At 51.7% G+C, this 19,819-nt stretch overlaps 1 long non-coding RNA gene across 1 annotated transcript in view; it reads right to left on the reverse strand.

The window, feature by feature from the left end:
• Positions 1 to 13,034, reverse strand: part of LOC102073253 (uncharacterized) — a 76,032-nt gene extending 62,998 nt beyond the window's left edge. Inside the window, exon 1 of the long non-coding RNA XR_012582617.1 lies at positions 12,827 to 13,034. This is a non-coding gene — a long non-coding RNA (uncharacterized LOC102073253). The remainder of the gene's footprint in view (positions 1 to 12,826) is intronic.
• Positions 13,035 to 19,819: the final 6,785 nt, after the last annotated feature.

A 19,819-nucleotide genomic window follows, 5' to 3' on the forward strand; every position in this document is an offset into this window, starting at 1 on the left:
ATGGCCAATCACAGCCCGGCTGGCTTGGACAGACAGCCGAGCCACAAGCCTTTGTTATCATTCTTTCCTATTCTATTCTTAGCCAGCCTTCTGATGAAATCCTTTCTTCTATTCTTTTGGTATAGTTTTAATATAATATATATCACAAAATAATAAATCAGCCTTCTGAAACATGGAGCCAGAGCCTCGTCTCTTCCCTCATCCTCAGACCCCTGTGAGCACAGTCACAATAACCTCCAGGGTTTGGGGTATCTTGGATGGCACATTAAATTCTCCTACTGACAACACCAAAAATGGCTCCAATTACCTCCTTCTTGGTAACTAATTACGAACAAATGGTGTTGGGGTGGTTTGGTTGGGTTTGTGAGAGGTTGGCAGCTGTTTCCCTCCACCTCTGTGCAGTGCAGTTGGACAGCCCTCACCATGCTAGCTGTCCTCACTACCTGAACCTCTGCAGGTGGCAGGAGCAGCCTCACCTTGGCCACATCCCTCCTCCTCCTCCTCCTCCTCATGGCAGGAGCTCTGTGAGCCATGCCAGCCCAGCATGGAGCCAGTCCGTGCTATGTAGGGCACAGCAGAGCTCTGCCAGCTGGGAACCATCCCCTTGTGCTCAAACATCACCAGCCACAGGTTCTTGCTTCATTATCTACCTGGTGCAGTGAGGATGAGCTTGTCCTTCACCGGGACAAGTGAGGGACAAGCTGGGAACCATCCCCTTGTGCTCAATCATCAGCTATAGGTTCCTGCTCAATGATGTGCCTGCTGCAGTGAGGATGAGCTTGTCCCTCACCCCTGGCACCCTCACCCTGCCTGGCCTGAGCTCTCCTTCCCTGCCAGGCCCACCCTCCAGAGCAGGATCACACATCTGGCTGGGGCTGCTCCTTCCCCCCTGCTCTGAATGGCCCCCACAGAGGGGATATTAGCTCAATCCCCTGGTGCCTCTTTTCCTGCCTGTGCAGGGAGCGGCGCTAATTACTGCGTTACATCCTGCAGCTTGAAAGGAATTCCCAATGAAGCCGACAGAACTGCACGGAGCACGGCGGAGGAAAGGGAAGCCTGAGTGTCAGCAGAGCTGTGACAACACCACGGGAGAGGATTCAACCAAATGCATCTGCCACCGTGGGTCCTGTGCCCCACAATGACAGAAATGAGGGTTTGGTGCTGAGCCAGAGCCTCGCATCAGTGACAAGCAATGCAGCTCCTCCTGGTGCGAGGGGCTGCCCACTGAAACAAAGGCTCTGCCAACTTCCATGTGGACAGGTCTCAACCAGGATTACATTTTCCCTTCTGTATTTCAGTACAAAAGTGATTCTGTTTCACAAAGCTGGAATGGGGAAAAAAGCCCGCTTCCTCCTTTCAAGCTGCACACAGTCACTAAATCTTTGTTGTTCCCTAAATGCCTGACATCAAACATTCTGAAATCAGAGGAATTATCTTTTCCCCGAGCTTTCAGGTCTGTTCTATGGGGGTAAATCATGGCTGACATGTTAAAAGCCAGCAAACTTTGAGACAATTTCAGGAGCTTCTTCCTCTTTTCCTGCAGCCTCCAATGCATTTAGGGATTAGTATCCAGGGCACCTATCATGAGAGTCTTTAACCAGAATCAATAGGAGGAGAAATGTGTAATCAATACATTGATGAGCACAGCTTGACCTTTCCACAAGGACTGCAGGGACAAGGAAGCATTTAAAGAAAGTTTGGGTAAGTTTTCATAGAAGGAATTTCAAATTTGCAGAAAGTTCTGGCTATAAATAGATCAGGACAGGGAGCAGACATCAAACAGCCGCATATGCAAAGGGCCTCTGGCCAGCTCCTGGTCCATCCTGACACACAGCCCATCTCCCAGGCTGTTTGCACAGCAGCCCAAGGTGAAGAGAGAAGATCAAGTAGGGAGCGAGAATAAAGCAGCAATCCCTGCTGTGCTGCAGAGAGCTCTCGGGCAGGTCGAGCTCCTCAGCAGCGCAGCAGGGCGATCTCGCCAGAGCAGGATGCTGCTGTTCCCCTCCTCTGCCCCAGCAGGGACACTGCGAAGGACCTCTGCCTCTGCAGCAGGGGGAAAGGCAGGAGCAGGGCCAGGAGCCCGCCCTGGCAGCTCTGGAGCTGGGCAGCACAAAGCAGGGCAGAGCCTGCTGCCTGGAGAAGGCGCTGCCATCGCTGCCCTGCCCAGGGAGCACCCAGCAGCTCCTCTGAGAAGCACACAGCCAATTAATCCCCCTCATGCTGGGCTCTGTGTGCTGCTGAGCAGCCACCACTGCAACCAGAAACGAGTCTGAGTGTGAACACGACCAAGCCATTGGAGCTGCTGACTTACCCTGTGCCAGCCCTGGGCGCCCAGCACTTGGCAGCACCAGCATAATGAGAATTGATGGCAGCCAGGGAAGGAAGCCATCCTGGGCTGCAGGATGGACCCTGGCTCGTGGGCTGAGAGGGCAGGGCTGCCTGCTGCTGCTCCTGGGGAAAGGACAAGCAGTAATGCCAGCATAAAGCACAGCATGGCAGTGCCAGGCTGCTTCCCGCACCCCAAAACACAGCAGGGACAGACAAACACCCCTGGTCAGGGCAGTGCCCCCCAGGAGCTCCCTTTGCCAGGGCCAGCATCCCTTGCTGTGAGCCCTGGGCTCAGCTTCCCTGCCCCTGGGAACCCGGGGGGATGGAGGAAGGGGCTCTGTGATGGTGTTCTCAGGGGTCTGAGGATGAGGGAAGAGATGAGGATCTGACTCCATGTTACAGAAGGCTTGATTTATTATTTTATGACATCTATTACATTAAAACTATACTAAAAGAATAGAAGAAAAGGTTTCATCAGAAAGCTAGCTAAGCTAAGAATAGAAAAGAATGATAACAAAGGTTTGTGACTCGGACACTGTGTCCAAGCCAGCTGACTGTGATTGGCCATTAATTAAAACCACATGAGAGCAATCACAGATCTACCTGTTGCATTCCACAGCAGCAGATAACCATTGTCTACATTTTGTTCTTGAAGCCTCTCAGCTTCTCAAGAAGAAAAAATCCTAAAAAAAAGGATTTTTCATGAAAATATGTCTGCGACAGGGCACCTGCATAGGGCACCCCCCGTGTGCCTGGGCACAGCCAGGGGAGCAGGCAGCACTCTGAAATATATACCAGGAGATCCCACTGGAGCAGCCACCAGCACCACGAGCTGTGGCACCTTTCGCTATAGGTGATTTTGCAAGCAATGATATAATTACTGCTTTCAGGATTGATATAATTCAGATATAATTACAAGCTCAGGATTGGTGCTTTTACACCAAAGAACTGTGCCAAACTGAGCTCAGGACCTAAAACCAGTCAGCAACCTTTGCTAGAGACAAGAGGTGAGACAGGCTCCTGGTGCAGTGCTTGGAGGGGACCCTGTGACAGAGGCCTAATTTTCTACTCTGCTGCAGATTTCCTGGATGGGACCGAATATATCATTTATCTCCATTTCCAAAATGGAAATAACCTATTTCTATTAATTTGCAGCAGCACCACGAGCTGCTGGAGGCAGCTGTGTGTTGCCCAGTACAGCAGGGTGTCTAGCCCATTAAAATAAAAACCTCAGCCTTAATAATTGTGGCCAATTCAGGACTTGTATGGCATGCTCAGGCTTTGAAAATTCCCAAGAAATTCAGCAAAGCACAAGGCTTGTTTTGCTCTGACAGTATATTTGGTTTAAAACATTAAAGGCAGATAAATAGCACAAAGTATATGTTGTATATACATATATATTCTCACACACGGAATTTTTCTTTAAAGCATGCCTGTTACATTTCCCCTGTAAGTGCTATTGCTTTTCCTGTGCAACTTCAAACCCTGAGCCACGTATTTTAGAGCAAAGAAATTATGACCAAAGGTATAAATACGTCCTAGCCTACCACTGACTGACAACATGAGCTTCATTTTCATGCTTTACAACACAACCTGAATCACTAAATATATTTCTGTTCTTGTAAGACAGCCTTCCACATAACTTTTATTTGTGAATAAAAGCAGAGAGATGCGCACACACACTGTTGAAATCAGGAATAAATTATTTTGGCAGAGTCCATTACTCTGGGAAGGAGTCTGAATACCTGGCAACATAAATACAGACCGAGACTCACACCAGTCTGAGTCTGCCAGCAGCTCACTCTGCTGCCCCCAGGCAAGGAGCAGCCCCAGCCTCTCCCCTGGGCTCCAGCATTGTCACCGTTCTGCTGCTGCTGCCCCCTGAGCTGTGCCAGCACCAGCAGACACAGTGCCAGCCCTGCCCTGGCACGCCTGGGCACACAGAGCCCGTGGGCACCCACACAGGCAGCACCGTGAGGGACGGGCTCCTTAGAAGGCAGAATTAATAGCAGACGCTTCTCTGGGGGCAAGAGAATACTTGGGTGTTTTTGGGGAAAAAATTGGGAGCAGTTGAGGAGGACGGCGGTAGAAAAATAGTGGGTTTTCATCTAAATGTGCAACCAGCAGGATTTTTAAAGGAATGCTGAATGACAGTCAAGAAAAAAAATCAAAACATCTTTCAGGCACCCTTCCCTTGCACTACATCCCCTTTTGCTCAAGCCAGGGCTGCCACCAGCCTGTGCCAGGCAGGAGAGGAGGGTGGCTGTGCCATGCTGTGTCACTGCCCTACTGTGCCACGCTGTGCCACTGCCTCTGCTGTGCCAGCCCCAGAGCACCACACAGCCCCAGCAGCCCTCCCTGCCAGCCCCAGCTCTGGCCACGCTGCTGAGCTGCCCCGGCTCCTTCCTTTGGTGAGAGCAGACACTGCAGCTGTCCCACAGCTCCTCCAGGCACAGAGTGGGGATCCCCTTGGATCCTGATGGGAGGGCCTGGCTGGCCTGGGCTTCAGGCTCACACTGAGTGATGCACTCCTGGGGATCCATTTCCCTGAGTTTCAGGCTCACACTGAGTGATGCACTCCTGTGGGCTCCATTTCCCTGAGTTTCAGGCTCACACTGGGTGATGCACTCCTGTGGGCTCCATTTCCCTGAGTTTCAGGCTCACACTGGGTGATGCACTCCTGGGGCTCCATTTCCCTGAGTTTCAGGCTCACACTGGGTGATGCATTCCTGTAGGCTCCAACAACGTCACCCAGTGACAGTGATGGATGGAGGCAGCTCCTTGTGGCTACACCTGAGCTGTAATCCATGCTCATCTTTCAGCAGACAGAACAAAGGTGCCTGATCTACATCTACCCTGCCCAGCAGTGAGTGTGGAATGATCTCTGCTCCGTGTCAGCCCTGCTTCAGCCCAAACACAGCCACAGCCAATATGTGCCAGTACTTTCTGAGTGTTTTCTGACCATTTATTGCAGATGCTGCTTGGCTCCTGATGGCTATATCAATTATCATATTCCCTGCATCTTTCCTGTCTATCCACTATTCAAATGCCTTTTCACTCCAGCCTTCTCATCACCAAAGATACCTTCAGGGTATCCTCGTATTTCTAAATATCCCAGGAACTGCAGATGATTTACTCTCACAGCCCTAATGCAGCTCAATCCATTCTCATTTTCCATTTGTGACAGCAGTGGTTTGCTAAAGAGCACGGGCTGCTATCAGTTCCTATCGTTGGTGACAATCTCCAGTCCCTGCTATCACTCCTGGTTGCTGTGCCTGCACGGCAGCTCAGCCCACAGCTGCGTGTTCCAGGGAATGCCAAGGCACTGCCTGCATGCCCAGCAGATGGTTCCCCATATGGACACAGCACAGGAGGACGCACTGGTGCTGCAGCACTCACCAGCGGCAATCCAGGCCCTTCCCCTGCACGCTCTGCACGGTGCTGGGGATCCTGAACCCCAAATTCGCCACACTGACCCCAAACTGTGCCTCCCCATTTGTGTCACTCCTCCCCAAGCCACTGCTCTAAACTCCCATTTCTCTGCCTCACCCACGAGCTCCTGAGCCCCACCATGCAGCTCTGGGGCCCTCGTGGAGATGGATGGCATTTCTCCAGGGACATGTGTGGTTCAGGGCCACAGAGCAGCTGCCATGGGAGTGCAGCAGATAATCAAAGCCTGCCTGCTGCCAGCCAGAGGAGATCCTGGCCACAGCTCGCTCTGCCAGAGCAGAAGAGGGAATCCCAGGGAAGGAGCCAGATCCCAATGTCTGTAATTACTTATTGACCTGAACATCTTCACTTGTACCTCCAGGTAGAAAATCTGTTTGAAATTCTGGAGCAGAACCTTCCAGACAGGATGATTGGACTGTCACCAAGGAGATTATTTCTCAGTGAAGTAACATACCCATCTCTGCATGAGCTGTGCATCTGACAAACCTTTTCCTGGAAGTTTCCCAGGGCACCTCCATGGTGGATATTCACTTCCACAAGCGCTGGATTCATTTCTCCTTCCACACACAGGGCCCAGCCCTTGCACACCCAAGTTTCCTACAGAGCCCCTCTGCAAAGCACATCCCACATCCCTCTCCCTTCATTTCCCTCTGGCTGATGGTACTAAACACAAAGAAATATCACTCAAATATGTGCCTGGAGACAGGGCACAGAGAGGAGCATGTCCACTTTGTCACTGTGTGAGGAAATGGAGCAGCCCCAGCAAAGCCTGTTAATAATGTACAGAGATGAGCTCTCCTTTGGAGCCAGTTCCAGAACAGTGGAATGACGGGCACCAGGTATCCCAAAATCCTGACTCGCCACCTCAAAACACCTGAATTCAGCTAAATAGGAATAAAGAGAATCAGTGCTGGGCTCTTAGTTGCTTTCCTACTCCTGAGCACTGAGGATGCCCTGTCTTGACACGTCCAGGAGCCCTCACATGAGCATCAGTACGTGTCTGTGTGGCCCTGCTGCACCTGGGCATGCAGCAGCCCCCACAGCTGGAGCAGCAGCCCCCACAGCTGGAGCAACATCCCGCACAGCTGCAGCATCATCACCCCACAGCTGGAGCAGCAACCTGCACAGCTGGAGCAGCAGCAGTCCCCACAGCTGGATTAGCAGCCCCCACACAGCTGGAGCAGCAGCTCAGAGCCCTCTGCAGGGTCTCAGTGCCCAGGGCACGAGGAGGGCACACCATCCATCCCCTCCTGCAGCAGCCAGCCCTGCTGCTGGCCCTGCCCTGCCCGTGCTCTGCTGGTTGGCACCCAAGGAGCTGCCAGGACCAGCCTGGAGGTGATGCCTGCTCCTGGTGGGGGCAGAGGGAGGGAAGAGCAGGCACGTGCCTGAACAAGTGCTGGCTCCCAAAGCCTCCCTGCACAGGAGCTGCTCAGGCTCTGTGGCCTGGAGCCCCAGTGGGCAGCAAACAGCCCAACAGCCCAGCACAAACCCAGGACAGCTCCCTGGGAAAGGAGCTGCCACCCCAGCACCATGTGCCACATCCCCACATCCCCTGGGTGCAGCCAGTCACTGCATCCCCTTTGATCTCTGCTGCAGTAAAAGGCTAAAAATGAACATTGTTTTCTTAAAATGCAGGAGGGGGAAGGAAAGAGGGTGAGAAGGAGCAAAATTGGCCTGCTAGGTTCATCTCTACCATAAGAAAAAGTCTTTTTAACTTCTCTTAATGAGGACTACTTTTTCCAGATACTACCTAATTATTGCAAATTGCTTCATCTTTTAATTGTTACTGCAAGGCAACTAAACATTGTTACGTTGATTGCTCAAGAGTGGATTGTTAATGGCTTTAATCATTTGATAATCCAGTAATACAATCAATGTAACTCTGCACCTTGCAGGAATAATTTTGGGATACACATGCTAGGAAAGATATCCTGCCTTACCACGTGTCAGGCACCAGATCCTGCCAGTCTTCTCAAGGGCAGCTGCTCTGACTCTGTGGGAGCTCAGCTGCCCACAGGGATGGGGGCGGGATGGGATGGGATGGGATGGGATGGGATGGGATGGGATGGGATGGGATGGGATGCCCTTTCCCTCACCTCTGTTGGTCCCTCAATGCAACCATGGCTGGTTTTCCCTGGTGACCACAGGGGTGTCACAGACATCTTTTATGGAAAATCCTTTCCTTAGGAATTTTCCTCCTGAGAAGCCTCAGGAACAAAATGTAAACAATGGTTATCTGCTGCTGTGGAATGCAACAGGTGGATTTTTGATTAACCCGTGTTGGATGTTTCTAATTAGTGGCCAATCACAGCCCAGCCAGCTCGGACACAGAGCCGAGCCACAAACCTTTGTTATCATTCCTTCCTATTCTATTCTTAGCCAGCCTTCTGATGAGAACCTTTTCTTCTATTCTTTTTGTATAGTTTTAATGCAATATAGATCATAAAACAATAAACCAACCCTTCTGAAACATGGAGTGTGAACACCGTCACACAGGGGAGTCCCCAAAATGCAACTTTAAGGCATAAAAACACCACTGGAAGGTGAATTCCTTAAGAGCCACAGGGAGAGAGCGGAGGAGGAGCACAGCCTGACAGGCTCAGTCAAAAAAGTCATTTCTGACAGACAGCAAGGAGACTAATGAACTAAAGAGTTGCTTTGATTTAGTCTTCAAGGAAAAGGAGACAATTAAGAGGCTCTGTAATTCAATAACAGTTAGCAGGAAGAGGAGCTGTCACAGGCACGAGCAGCAGTGCCAGAGCACACACCCTGCAGGGAACAGGAGCAGTGGGACAAGGGCTGGCACTGCCCAGGGCCAGGGGCATCCCTGGGCTGTCCCTGCCCCTCAGAGGCTGAGGGAAGGGAGGGGAGAGTGCTTATCCTGACCCTGCATCCCAGCAGGGTGAGGGAAATCAGGATGAACACAGCTCAGCCTCCCTCTAACACCAGGTAAAATCCAAGGGCATCAAATGGAGCATGTGGGGGAAGCAGCCACCAATAAACCAAAGAGATGAAAGGCAAGCCCCATCCAGGCAAAGGCTGCCAGAGCAATTTATCCCCAAATTTTCTGAAGTGGTCTCGAGATCAGAAGGATCCATTTTCATTAGGGTTTAATTTTCTCATGTGTTGGGAGCATATTGTCCATCAGTGGTCAGGGGATGGGCTGATGTTTGCTGGCCAGGAATCCGTGGTGTTCCCCCACACACAGTGCTCCCACTGCCATCAAACCTGCCTGCAATTAAACAGGAATGAGCTCTGCACCCTTTGGTGGTGGCTCAGAACAGGAGGAAAGCTGAGGGGATGCTCCCAGCAAGATCTGGCAAAAGGAGCAGCACCTAAAGCAGGAGTGTGAAATGCAAGCCAGTTCTGGCAGTCAAAAGAACATCACTGAATTAGAGAGAGGGTTTTTTCCCTGTCACCTCTCCCTGTACCTAAAGGTAACTTCCATCCCCAGCAGAGCAAGGCAAACACGCTCAGGATGACTTCCTTTGCAGGACAAAGCCCTGGCAGGGAGGGGAGAGCTCCTGGGGCAGCCAGGGCAGGTGTGAGATGGCAGCACCCAGCCCAGAGCTGATCCTCTGGGTTATCCCCTCCTTGGGGAGCAGCCTCATGCCCTGGCACAGCCCCTCATGCCCTGGCACAGCCCTGCCCTGGCACAGCCCCTCATGCCCTGGAATCAGCCTGGCACAGCCCTGCCCTGGCACAGCCCTGCCCTGGCACAGCCCCTGCCCTGCACACTGCCCATCTTGGTGCTTCCATCAGGCAGAACCCACAGTGCTGGGGAAGGTGAAACAAGAAAGCCTTATCAATATGACTGCCTGGCAAAAGATTTTGAGAATATGGAAACTATGAGCGAGATTGAAATGAAAGCAAGCTTTGAGATCCCTCAGTCACTGCACAACTGGAAAACAATGGTGTGGCTGGCTGAAGGTAATCCCCTTTTGATGGAACAACACCCTGGCAGAAGGGGTCTAAAGAGGAGTTTTTAGGGTTTAAAGTGCAGCAGCATATTTCCATTTCAGATTTTACACAAACCCTGTCCACTATTACCAGCAGCTGCCCAGCAGATAAGGGCTCAGAGAGCGCCCTGTCAGGGGCTGTGCCTGCCCCCAGGAACACCCCCAGGCTGGTGGCTGCCGCTGCACAGATCATAACTTCCATCACCAAAACATCACAGGGCTCCTTACGCCGTGTAAATGAGATGAACTACAGGAGCAGAGATGTAGTGCTGATTAAAAATACATGTGCATGCACCTCAACAGGTCAGAGTCCAGTGGGCAGAAATGTTAAGTGGGGTCCCACTGAGTGCCCTGCAAGGTCAATACCATTCAATAGTTTTATTAACAACTTGGAAGCCAGGCCAGGGGTATGCTAATGAAATCTGAGCATTTTACCAGGATGGGAGGGTAGCAAATAATTTGCAGGACAGGAATAAAATACAATACGAGCTTGATGAATTAAAGAAGTGGCCTGCAATCAATACAAAGAGATTCAGCAGGACAAATGCAAAAGATTAACACATAGGAAGGAATAAACAAAAGCAGGGAGGCTGTATGGAGATATCTGGGCAAACAGCTATCCAGCAGAGAGCGGGCTGGGGGGATGATCGATTGAACAGAAGTCAATAGCACCAGGCTGCTGCATCCCTGCAAGGTAATTATTCTGCTCTTCCCAGGGCTCCTCAGGCTGCTGTTTGAAGCAACACACCCAGATCTGGGCACCACACTCTAACAAAGACAGACAAGCCAGAAGGAGTTCAAAGGACGACAAAATTTGCCAAAAGAATTCAAGAAAACAAAAAAAAAAAAATCTTTGTGTGCATGTGAAAAATGAACAGCAAGTGTGAGGCCTGGCTCTGCCTTTGTTCCCTGCCATTCCCAGGACCCTGCTGAGGAACAGCCCAAAACTGAGCCTGGGCTCAGCCACAGAGTGAGGAGAGATGTTCAAACAACAGGATGGACTAAAGGGACACAGCACTGACACTGGGATTAATCAGGGCTCACTGTGCCCCTGGTGAAACTGCAGCACTGGGCCAAAGCTCCAGCAGAGAAAATTCAGGGGAAACTTAACTCTGTGGTGATTCTGAAAATTCAGGCAGTGGAAAGCAGTGAAACACCAGAATCCTCCTCTTGGATGGAGATGAGACCAATCAGACACAGCACAAAAAACAGAAAAAGATAAAAAATCTGATCCCAGTGCCCATAGAAGTCTCTGGTTGGAAATGCTCTGCTGACATCTCGCCATCACACTCAGCTCCCACAGATCCTCCTGAGGGGGGTTCTGGGATGCTGGAGAAAGCCCAGGGCACCCAGGAGCCCCTCAAATTCAGAACTGAGACCCACAAAAGTAAAGAATCACACATACAGCACTCCCACCGCCATCAAACCTGGCTGCAACTAAAGCAGAAACGAGCTCTCCACCCTTTGGTGATGGCTCAGAACTGTCAGAAATCAAATCTGCTTGGCTGCAGTTGGAGCAAGAGCCCACGAGAGCTCCCCGTGCCCCAGCACTGAGAGCTGCAGGAGGGAGCAGGGGCTGGGGGAAGGCAGAGCCTGGACAGGAGCCAGAGCATCTCTCGGAGCTCCAGCGTGGAGACGGAGGTCTGCAGCTCCACAGCACACTGTGCAGGCTCCTGCCAAAAGCCCAATTGCACCATCTGCCAAATTAATATTCCTATTTTTAATATCTCGTTTAAAGGGAAACATGAAGGGGGGAAAGGAGGGGGAAACAGAACAGCACCTCACTGACTGGATTTATCAGCCCTGCGAGGAATGGCAGCAGACACTGGGTCTGCTCCTTCCCCGAGCTCCTGTGATCAATCCTGGCGCAGAGGTGCGGGGCTGCCGGGTCCAACGGGGAAAATGCAGCACCGAGCACCGTGCTGCTGCTGCCACCGCCGCCTGGCGAGGGGCGGCTCCGGGACACGGACCAACACGCTTCATTTCTCCATTGGGAGCTCCTGCCCTGTCCTATTTCCATGCTGGAAGCTGCCCCTGCAGCCTCGCTCTCCTGGGAGGGACACGGGAGCTGGGCATGAAGGGGAAAGGGGTGAAAGTGGAGATGAGAGAGAGAAGGATGGGAAATCCCTCTGGAGAGCTGCAGTGGAATGCACGGCCATGTGCCAGGGCGGGACAGCCCGTGGAGCTGATGCTGAATTAGCAGGGGAGCCCAAGCAGGAGGCAGATGCTGGGAGCCACAGCAGGGTTAGCAAATGCTGCAGGCTGGGGCTGATGGCTTCACGGGCCCCCTTCCCCGAGCAGCAGCTCCTGAGGCTCCCGAGCAGGTCCTGAGGCTCCTGAGCAGCTCCCCGGCGGAGCACAGCCACCGCTGCTGATGCTAATGGAATTAAACATTAATATGCTAAACAGGACAAGAGTGAGAGAGGGGCTTGGATTTCTCTAGGTAGCAGGCATGTCTGAGGTTAATGCCTGCCAATTCTTGTTTGCTCTGCCATGTCAGAACCCGTGTCCTCATTAGGCAGCCCATCAGTCCCCCGAGGCCAGGGGCCCATTAGCTCTGTCCTGGCCCTGGCAGCGCTTCACTCTCTCCAGGAGATCGGCTCTCGCTGCCAGGCACAGCATCCACTGCAGACCTGCTCCCACCTGGAGCCTTTGCAGGGCCTAACCCGGGGCATCATTGCCAGCCTCAAACAAAGTGCTCAGGGAGTGAGGGTTTTACCTCTCCCACTCTGGGCTGGTGCTCTGAAAGGTGGGATGGCTTCCTCACCTTCCTCTTCCTCCTCCAAAACACTTTGTGTCTGCTCCCACTCACTGCTGACCTTACATGACGGATGCTATGGAACAGGAAACTTTTCCTGGCCAGGAAAGGGTCCAGGTTCAGTCTGGAGCCGCACATTCAGCGGGACACCTTCCCAAAAGGAGATCCCCAAAGTCACCGCGATAGGAAATTGGACATACCTCAGAGTAAACAGCCTGCTGCCCCCAGAGCGAACATTTCCACGGAAGTTTCCCCCTGAGCAGGCAGGATCCTTCCGTTTCTGTCTATTCCCAAGCCTCAGATTGAGCAGAACACGGGAGCAGTTACTTACCTCTAATCAGGAGCATTAGCCGCTCCATTGAAGTCAATGGGACTTCTCAGGTGCTTAAAGCAAGGAATGCGCTCCGAGTGTGCTGCTAAGGCAAGGCGAGGGTGGCTGATGGAGACAGGCAAAAAGCAGCCAACAAATGAACCAGAACCATCTGCAAATGACTCCCAGCTGGGCAGGCTCCCTCCGAGCAGTCCCTTAGACTGCTCTTCTTGCTGAGGAATTTTCCATTATGAACACAGAGCTCCTGCTGCTGCTGCTGCTGCTTTTAAACGGGGCTTAGCAATAGGAGCCCCTTGGGGAACTCCTGAGACACAGCCAGAGCCTCCTGGCCGCTGCTCGGGCACCCCCAGCCCAGCCTGGGCTGGCCAGGGGCTGGGACGGTGGAGTATTTAAATCCGAATGGAAAATGGAAAATAACCCCATGGCCACCAGATGGGGAGTGCTGTGATAACTCCCACCTGAGTTAGGCTGGCCCAAGTTCAAACCATGGCCCAGACATACTATTGTTACAGATGGATAAACTGGTGAGGTTATAGATGGATAAACTCTAGTTTGAGGTCTAAAACATCACAATGAGCTCCCAAAGGAGGGCTATGGGGAAGGTGGAGGGTCTGCAGGAGAAGCCACATGAGGAGAAGGTGGGGTCACTGGGCTTGCTCAGGCTCGAGGAGACGGAGGGGAGAGCTCAGAGCAGGTCCCGTTTCCTTGGGAGGGGAACAGGAGGGACAGACACCAATCCCTCTCTGTGGTGACAGCGACAGGATCCAGGGAATGGCCCAAAGCTGTGTCAGGGGAGCTGTGCACACCAGGGAGGGAGCACCTGCAGGGGGAACTGCCCCTTCCTCGGCCACCCATGACCCTGACCATGAGCACCAGCTAAAAACAGTCCTTCCTAAAAGCTCAAAATTCACGTTTTAAAAATTCACCGTTTTCTGCAAGTAAACTGCCATAAAGTATTTACAACTTTCAAAGGGAGTCTGAATGCAAAACAATTCTTCCCTTTTTTCAGGTGAGAAGTTTCAGAAGCTCTAGTCCTGGAGCTGTTTTCAGAGTAGATTGTGCATGTTCTCTATTGCTTTTTAAAGACATTATGGGTGGCAGTTTGATTTTTATTAATTATTTCTATTGCAGCAAAACATAAGGCTGATGTGATGATGCTCTTATATTGTGTAGGAGTAGCAAATAATGAGATTATCAAGTTGTGTACTGCTTCTGAAACGCTGTATTTGGGACTTGTAACATTTGTTGCAACATACCCTGTAGACAGTATTTATCAGAGCAACGCAAAAAGAATCCATAATATTCAGTGCTGCCTCTGTGATGTGATGGGAATTCAGGGGAGCTGTTTGAGCTTCCTCCCTGCAAGGACCACCACAAACAACAAAAATGAGCCATCAGATGTTCCTGGATGTGTCCTCAGCAGAGATGTAGCTCACAGGCCATGCCAGCCCTGTCCTTGTCCCTGGGGGTGACCTGCTCATCCTGGAGGGGCTGCTCCCCTTTCCCTTGCAGGCAAAGCCTTGGGCAGATAGCTTTAGGGCTTTGTGTTTGGGCTGCAGTTATTATAGTGTACAGGTAGAAGTTGAGTTTAGGGCTGTAGATGATAATGATTGCCATTCAGCCTAGGTGGGAGATGGAAGAAAAGGCTGGGATTTTTGGGATTTGTGTTCAGTTGAGGCCTATTCATCCTCCCAGGGCTGCTGAGAGGATGGCCAGGATAGTTGGGAGTGTGGGGTTTGACTGCAGGGGCTGTGAGTGCTCACAGCCTCCAGCACCAGCCCTGTTATCAGAGATGCCCACATGCCAGACAGGAGATGGATATCTGCTCCAGAGCAGGACCCACCAGGCGTGAAGGGAGAGAGCTGCTGGCAGAGAGAATGTAGCTCACTATTTAAATCCCTCTTTAAAAAAAATGTCTTTCTTAATAAAATTTCCTTAGCAGAGTCTCTCTTGTGTACACAAAGCTGTGGGCAGATTTCCCAAAGGGTACAGCAGAGATTACAAGATACAGCTTAGGCTGGAGCGTCAGGGGGTGGATGCTTTGAACTCAGGGGGTTTCTAAAAGCACAAGGGAAATTATTCCAGAGTTGGAGTATTTCACAATGTTTTAATAGGGGACAAATTACTCATTTTTCTTTACCCTCTGCAGATCTGTCCAAAGAATCACAAACACTTTTCCTGCCTCAAATCATCTCTAGTGAGAGTGATAACAATGCATCCCCAACAGCCTCGCTCCACCTACAGATCCCAAAGCACTCGATAAAGTTTCTCAGGTTTCATGAGAGCTGTTTTCCAGGGGCAGGGAGAGGTGAAGTGACTTCACTAAAGACCTTACCTAAGTAGTCGAATCAAAAAAGTCCCTTATTATAGTAACACAAAGGCTTCGTTTAAGATGCTACAATTTGACATCATCCCAAAAAATATAATGCCTCGGGGCATGACTCCACAGCCATTAGCGTTTGTGTAAGGCTTTCCATTGACACCGGTGGAAGCTGGGTCTGCCTTTTAAAAGCCATCCCTTCATCCACTCAGACAAGCCCTTTCTTTCCTTCCTTCCCATTTGCAGCTGACGTTCTCCAGCCCATTTTCTGGAAAGCGCCGACTTTTCCATTTTCACATAGAGCAGCTTGATTTCCCTGGCCCGTTTGGGATGGCAGGGTGTGCTCCCAGGAACGCTAACGTGACATGACAGGCAGATGCAGCTCACCCCGGCAGGACCGGCCAGGGAAGCAGCTTAAAGCAGCTTTATTCCAAGGAAATGTGCTGCAGAGGGAGGGCAAGGGGAGGACTGGATCCCCCATTTCTGCTCCCAGAGAGATTTGAAGTTTCACAGGCAGGTTTTGCTGCCAGCACGGCCCCAGAGGCGCTGGGCACAGCCAGGGCACTGCCAGCCCAGCCAGGGACAACTGCAGCGTCCCAAGCCAGGGTGACACGTCTGTCTGCTTGATTTACCAGCTCACACACACACAGCCAAGCTGTGTGCAAGCTCTGGGGGCCTCTCCAAACTCCCAGAGACATCCTCTGGCAGAGGGGCAAAGGGAGCCAAGGATGTGCCAGGCCAGGCTGCGATGCCTCGGAGGGACAGCACAGGGTGAGTGATGGAAAGAAGGGAACATCCCACATCTGTCGTGGCACAGAGAGGCTTGTGGATGTCCAGGAGGGTGAACCATCACCCAGACGGGCTGTGGATGTACCCCAACCCCAGCAGCAGAGGCAGTGCCCGTGCCTCGCTGGCACAGCTGCTCCCTGAGAAGGGAGAAGGAGGGAGAGGGGCTGTGTCAGGGTGAGCAACGACTGCACGACAGCACAACAGCCTCTCAACACAGAAATTACTCCAGGCACAAAGAAAACACCAACAAAGATCATACTCGACAAAGAGAGGCAGGAATTTCACAGCAGAAGAGAAGAACAGGGACTTTAAAAGCTGCTTTCATTTCACTTTGCAGCTATGTCCATGGACAGTCGAACTCCAGAAACGCCGGGGCTTGGGGCACGCTGCGGGTCACCAGGATTTCCTCATTTATTGCTTATTTCTTATATAAGCTCACTACAAACAGAGGAGTGCTCGTCCTCTTTGCATTGTTTGGAAGCAGCGAGACTGAATGGGATCTTTGCTCGGCTCTCCTCTCCTCTGAAGGGCTGCAGTAATGAGCAGAGGATGCAGTTCACTTGGCTGAGAGGGGAGGCTATTAGAGCTGCTGCTAAACACCCACATCAGAGAGCCTGGGGACAGCGGCTCCCTCCTCTCCTTCCAGGGGGAGTCACAATCTGCAGCTCCACTCGGCAAAGAGCGAGAGGAAGGAGCTCCTAAAGGGCGCTGCCAAAAGCACTGACCGCTCCTGGTCCAGCTCCTGCACAGAGCTCTGGCTGTGGGTCAGCCCCAGGAGATGGAACGGGCTGTCTGCAGGGAATGCCACTGTCCACATGGACACCGAGGAATTCAGGCTCTCTGAAATCTCCTGTCACAAGGCCAGGCTGAGATCGCTGTGACCCTAATGAGATTATCACCTTAAAGTAGGTTAGTGTGTTAATAAATTAATTATGCATGGAGGTAGCCGGTTGTCTGAGGAGAGAAGGATTAAAATTACCTCCTAGATAAATTAGGAGCAAGACATCCTGTGGGGAAGGCGGAGAAAGGAAGATCTGAACATGAAGGATTCCTGCAGGAAACCCAGAGATGAGCCCAGAGGTGAGACCTGCCCTGTGTGCCTGGAGCCAGCACCCTCCGTGTCCAGGGACTGCCAAACTGTCACAGACATCTTTTATGGAAAATCCTTTCCTTGGGATTTTTACTCCTGAGAAGCTGAGAGGCCTCAGGAACAAAATGCAACAATGGTTATCTGCTGCTGTGGAATGCAACAGGTGCATCTGGGATTGGTCTCATGTGGTTGTTTCTGATTAATGGCCAATCACAGTCAGCTGGCTCGGACTCTCTGTCCGAGCCACAAACCTTTATTATCATTCTTTCTTTTCTATTCTTAGCCAGCCTTCTGATGAAACCTTTTCTTCTATTCTTTCAGTCTCGTTTTAATGTACTATATATCATAAAATAATAAATCAAGCCTTCTGAAACATGGAGTCAGATCCTCGTCTCTTCCCTTCCCCAAGAACCCCTGTGAACACGGTCACACCAAACCACCATCACCCAGGACACAAACCACACAGAGGGACACGAGTGCTGGAGGTGATGCCAACCTGCAGCTGAAGCTGCCAGAAACCCAAGGGCAGCCCCTGAACTCCCGGTGGGATGAGATAACACTCCAGGAGGGAGCACCGGGTCCCTCCTCCCCGGAGAAGGCAGTGATTACTGAGGACATTTCCATGAGCGGTGTATGATCTTTATTTTTTCATGCACAATGACCTTTAAAAGTACTGGCTAAGCTATTTGCATTGCCTGGCCCAGAGTTCCAGCAGACAGCAGGAAGACAAGCATTAACCTTAATGGCTAAATCACTCCGTGCCACCGCCGCGAAGATGGAGCGCTCCCCTGGGCCCGCACAGGACTGCTCTCATTTGATTGGTATCTATTTAAGCAGCAACCAGCTTCTCCTAAAGCTCAGAGTCCCAAACCTCCCAGTGCCTCCCTGGCTGTCTGGAGGGGCAGCCCAGGAAGGACTCTGGGATGGGACCATGCTCACAGGGGTTCTTGGGTTGGGGAAGGGATGAGGATCTGACTCCATGTTTCAGAAGGCTTGATTTATTATTATTTTATTTATTACATTAAACTATACTAAAAGAATAGAATAAAAGGTTCTTATCAGAAGGCTGGCTAAGAATAGAAAGGAATGATAACAAAGGCTTGTGGCTCTGCTCTCTGTCTGAGCCAGCTGACTGTGATTGGCCATTAATTAGAAACAAGCACATGAGCCCAATCCCAGCTGCACCTGTTGCATCCCACAGCAGCAGATAACCATGGTTTACATTTTGTTCCTGAGGCCTCTCAGCTTCTCAGGAGGAAAAATCCCAAGGAAAGGATTTTCCATAAAAGATGTCTGTGACAGTGGGATGCTTTGGGAAGGAGGCAGGGATGGGATGAGGTGGGGAGGGAGAGGCCGTGCCCAGCACACTCACACACCCTGCAGTGGCTCCTCTGCTCCTGCCATGCACAACCAGGCACTGCAAACCCAGGTTTGACCCCCAGACCACCCCGTGGCACTGACTGAAGGTTTGTGACTCCCTGGAACTGGGATCTCACACTTCCATTGCAGTGACACGGTCAAGTGTAAGTTATATTTATAACCACAGTACAGAAACAGCACAAAGAGGTGTAAATAATATCACAGTGCCCTCAGCACGTGACTTAGGTGAAAGCACCTGCTTTGGAGAGGGTTTATTTGTGTGTTCACACACGCAGAGCCCAAAAGTTGTAAGCAACGCTGAAATGAATTCCTAGAAATTGCCCGTGGCAAAATGTTGTGTGCTATTCAGCCAGCTCTGATAATTAAAACCTCCCATCCAGTCAAGGTCAAAACATGGCCCTCATCCTAGCACATGCGCTTCCATGGAAAGGTTTGAGCTGATCCTGGAGACTCCCAGAAGGGATCCATGTACCTCTGACAGGCACACAGCCACCTCCAATCACACTGCTGTTTCCTAGCAGCTCCCACAATTGCTCTGTGATGGTTTTGGAAGGCAGATAAGAGCAGCAGCTACAGAAATCACACAGCAAGAGGTGTCTGTGTGTGTGGGTGTGTGTGCTCCCACCCAGCCAGGGCACCTGCTCCAGCCTCTCCCCTCCATCACATCAGCCTTAATGACTGCTCAGAATCAGAGCTTGCAGAGGTCACAGCACCCCTGAGCCACAGCCAGGGCTCTAATTCCCACCTGGAGTGGGGTCACTGAGGCTCTGATGTCACCTGTGCTGGCCTGCAGCCCCTCTAGCACTGAGGAGCACCTCTCTCTGCAGGTGTCTGTGTGTGCAAGGAGAGCTGCACACTGCTGGAAACACACAGAGCAGGAGGAGAGTCACACTGCTGGAAACACACACAGGGCAGGAGAGTCACACTGCTGGAAACACACACAGGGCAGGAGTCACACTGCTGGAAACACACAGAGCAGGAGGAGTCACACTGGGGAAACACACACAGGGCAGAAGGAGACCCACACTGCTGGAAATACACACAGAGCAGAGCCCTCACCCTCCCAAACCTGGGCTGGCCGGACAAACACATCCCCAGAGAGCTCCAGGCTCACAGCCCACTGCCCACACAGACCACAGGGATGGTGGGGAGTTGGAACCAGGTGATATTTAAGGTCCTTTCCAACCCAAATCATTCTACAATGCTATGGCATCGTGCCTGACCCAGCCAAAACACAGACACAAGGTGAGTCCTGGTGATGGGTCCAGACCTGGAGCACAGACAGGAAGGGGTGAAGGTGCCCAGGGGATGTGCAGGCCCCTGGAAAAGCCACCTCCCTGCCCCAGAGGGCACAGAAACACCGGTAACAACTCCAGTGACCAGGGAAGGTTTGACACAGGACATCTGTCAAAGC

The sequence above is a fragment of the Zonotrichia albicollis genome, chromosome 14 (genome assembly GCF_047830755.1).
Source record: "Zonotrichia albicollis isolate bZonAlb1 chromosome 14, bZonAlb1.hap1, whole genome shotgun sequence".
Classification (NCBI taxonomy): domain Eukaryota; kingdom Metazoa; phylum Chordata; class Aves; order Passeriformes; family Passerellidae; genus Zonotrichia; species Zonotrichia albicollis.